Raw genomic sequence first — 3,563 nt, 5'->3', positions numbered from 1 at the left:
GACCGAGAGAGACCAGACCGGTTTTTCAGCCTCTTGCGACTTCTTAGGACCAGCTCCGCTGCAGCGGAGCTAGTCCTAAGAGATCGCAAGAGGCTTAAAAACCGGTCTCGTCTCTCTCAGTCGTACTCGGTTGCAAGAGTGTGAACGGGCCTTTAAAGTGAACTGTTAAATTACCCTATTTTAAAGAAAACACTTGCTATGGTAAATTTGTGAATATTCTAAAATAGCTTATTCATTTGGTTCTGTTCATTATACTTGCTTTCCAATGTCAACAATTCAATCTAAGCTATGCACAACAGAAAAATAATACTATGGGAAACAGCAATGAACACACCTTGGTTGTCTGCAGCATGGTAACTTTGGTGATTTTCTCCGTATGGGTGTTGCCTTTTGACATTGTGACCTGTGCGAGATTTTCAAATAGTGAACCTAGTACTGGTACTGGCACGGCCATATATGCAACACGAGGCAATATGATACACGAGTCTGAGCCTATGCTAGCTACATTTTTCAGTCTGCTAACGAGGCTACATGGTTAATTTAAGCATAACTATTTTAGTATTTCCGAAACTAAAAATAAGGTTCTTATATCTCTCACCTTTCACACCAACTCTAAAGTTTTCCTTGTGTGTCTTCTGAGATGAATGATCTGGAAGATCGCCAAAAACTTAAGAGCTTTAGTAAAAGAATGCTCAGCACACTAGGGACTGTTACCAATAATAAACTGCGAAGCCTGAGGAATTAACTGCAGTTCATGCAAGATGGTGTGTATTCACATGCGGCCCTGAAACTGTAGCACACAAGAGCAGAATAATAGGCACCATGAAATATATGCAATGTTTTCGTTGCTGGGTCACTCCGCTTTTTTGTACGAGTCTCGTGCTCATAATTTTAATAGCAACAGTATTTTTTTCAAAGCTTTATGCAGTAGGGCTGATGGTATTATAAATAATACAAGTATAATTGTATTAAAAACAAAAGCCGAATATTGAATTGAATAATAAACTTATTTCGCATGAGCTCAAATATTTACATAGTTGTGCAAGAAAAAGCAGCTGGTGTGTGCATTCTGTGGTCAACTTTTTCCATCGGGCCGTAACTAGAAAACTAGTTTACACATTTATTTTTTGTAAGAATGTAAGCTTCTAAGCATGCTTCATCTATCACTCTGAAATGCACTTTGCAACAATATTTCAATTTGAAACGGGGATCGACAGATAATTCTTATCTGTCGATCGCAAAAGGCCTTTTTATCTGCGTGCTTTTGGGTATGCAGTATTCAGAATATACATATTTATTTATACTTTATTAGCTAGCCCATAGCAGAATGAGAAAACCAAAATGCATTTCGCATATTCCGAATCTAACAGAACAGGTCTTTCGGTCGCCTTTTGACGAATATGAACTATACTCGAGTACCTGACTACTATATTAGCAGTTTGATTTGCAAATCAAACTGATATGAAGTCAATTAAACAACATAATAAAATACAATGTGCCTGATGACTGGAGCTAAAAAAATAGATATAACTCAATTGATTTGACAAATTCCGACAGCTAGGGGTTGCTAAAAGAAGTCATGGAGAAAAGCCTAAACTGTAAGGGAAAGAAAACCAGACAGGCTCAACTGTAACTCACCTTGTTGCACTTGAGGGGGCTCATTGATGACCACAGGAGGGGTTGGTGCTGGTTCAAAAGAGCTTGCTCCCACTTCGTCCCACTCATCATCAGACTCTACCGCAGGTGGTAGTGGTTCCTTTCGTGGTTGCAAGTATCCGTGTGCCTCTGAAAAAATTGTTTGGGAAATTACTGTAAACACACATGCTCAAAGCCAACATGAACACGAGGTCTACATCCGAATACAAGTTAAGGTCACAAAAGATGCACCACCACGTGGTGATGGGGTGGGAAAGGGCTAGACCCTATAAAGGCGTGAGGAAGAAGCAAAAAAAGCTTTTTCGTTTAGCTGAACTTTATTTGACAGGTCTGAAGGAAGATTGACGACAGAAAGAGTAAAACACGCAGGACGTCGAACATTTAGAAGAAATGTTTGTCATCCTGTGTGTTCTATTTCTCCTGCTGCAGTTAGCTCTACCAACAAACTCTTCAGATAATTTAACAAAGAAATGACACGTAGTAAGGAAGATTCTCTCCTAGCAATATTCAGGTTGCAGAAGAGAATTTCAGTTATTAGGAATGAAACTGAAATTTCTCTCTATTCGGTCATTAGTCTGCACAAGAAAGAAGTGCAGAGTGGGTGACACTTATCCAATGACTCAAAGTCACCCCTTCCCCACTTTTTTTTCTTGTGCGGAGTAATGGCAAAATAGAGAGAAGTCTCGGTGTCGCTCGTAAGAACTAAAAAATTGTGACGCAAATATTGCATATGGAAATTTCCAACAGAAACTAATTTTGAGACATGCCTATTCTACCCAGGCCATAAATTAAATATTTTTTTATGAGTAACATGATAATCGAACCGCTAGAACCATAAGCTGTGCAGAATATTCTGTAGACAATAGCTTACTGGAAGTTGAGGCACAGAAGCCAACTAGTACATCATCCTCATCAGTTTCATCTGTCTCCCATCGCATCGGCTTTTTTCGGCGTCTTTCTACGTCACTTTGCAAATCAGAGGTATCTTCGGCTCGCGGAAGTTTTCGTCTAGCCTTCTCGTAAGACTCTGCAAGTTCGAGAAAAAAAAAAGGAACACGATACAAAATTTCACACGCTACACATTTTGGAACGATTAAATTCCATAAATAGAAAGAAAAAAGTTCAACTGCTGAACTTTTAAAACCAATTGATGTGCAATGAGTTCTGAAATGCAAGTTATGGGAATTCACTGCCATACTAACCAAACCAATCCATGGCAGTGCACTTTAGCCGCTCCCAGGAGTCTGGTGGTTGGTGCACGTTTTGCACCATTTGTTGCAACTTTCTCGGGTTCTTCTCTGGTGGCCAAGCGACATAGCCATCCTTATACCAGGACCTTGGAACAACTGCGACCTGATCATCATAATCGCTAAACTTCACGATTCCAAACATTCCTAAAAGTAAAACCAAGTACAGGCATTTGTTATTTTAGGGAAGACAGCTGAGGGAAGGCAGCACAAAGATTAGTTTGCAAAAAGAATGAAGACCTATGTATTACTCAGCTGCAATGGTTAGTAAATTTGCACTGCACACTACCATTCTCAATCTAAAATTGTTATTTTCCAGCCTTCAGCAGGTATCCTGAATTTAAAACTAATACTACTAATATTAAAACTTACTGCAGCTAGATGGAGCTGACCATGATGAAGACCAAACGAGAAAAATGTATTCCACGTAGGAATCCAAGTATTCTGCACTTTCTTTGTATTATTAATTCCAACAGGAGTTCCCAATGTGGTCACCAGCTCCAAGTTAATTATCATGAAGCAAGGGAAAGACAATCTTCTTGTTTTCATATTCAAACTTGAGGCATTTGAAAGATATGTCCTCTAAAGCCCAAGCAGTTGTGGGTGAAAGATTCGACACCTCCTAAATGCCAAGAAGAGAGGACTTGCACGGGTACGTGT

At 39.5% G+C, this 3,563-nt stretch overlaps 2 long non-coding RNA genes across 2 annotated transcripts; both read right to left on the bottom strand.

Moving 5' to 3' along the window:
- Positions 1-382: 382 nt before the first annotated feature.
- Positions 383-1,686, bottom strand: LOC115311900. The gene is made up of 3 exons (XR_005717830.1): positions 1,639-1,686; positions 599-649; positions 383-403 (listed from the first exon to the last, which is right to left on the bottom strand). It is a non-coding gene; the product is annotated as an uncharacterized LOC115311900 (long non-coding RNA).
- LOC121837995 lies at positions 1,686-3,008 on the bottom strand. Its single transcript, XR_006078382.1, has 3 exons — positions 2,859-3,008; positions 2,528-2,683; positions 1,686-1,785 (listed from the first exon to the last, which is right to left on the bottom strand). It is a non-coding gene; the product is annotated as an uncharacterized LOC121837995 (long non-coding RNA).
- Positions 3,009-3,563: the final 555 nt, after the last annotated feature.

This window comes from Ixodes scapularis, unplaced genomic scaffold, assembly GCF_016920785.2.
Source record: "Ixodes scapularis isolate PalLabHiFi unplaced genomic scaffold, ASM1692078v2 PGA_scaffold5__190_contigs__length_132052651, whole genome shotgun sequence".
NCBI lineage: Eukaryota > Metazoa > Arthropoda > Arachnida > Ixodida > Ixodidae > Ixodes > Ixodes scapularis.
Note: the sequence above shows the minus strand (reverse complement) of the source record. Positions and strands in the feature narration are given on the sequence as shown.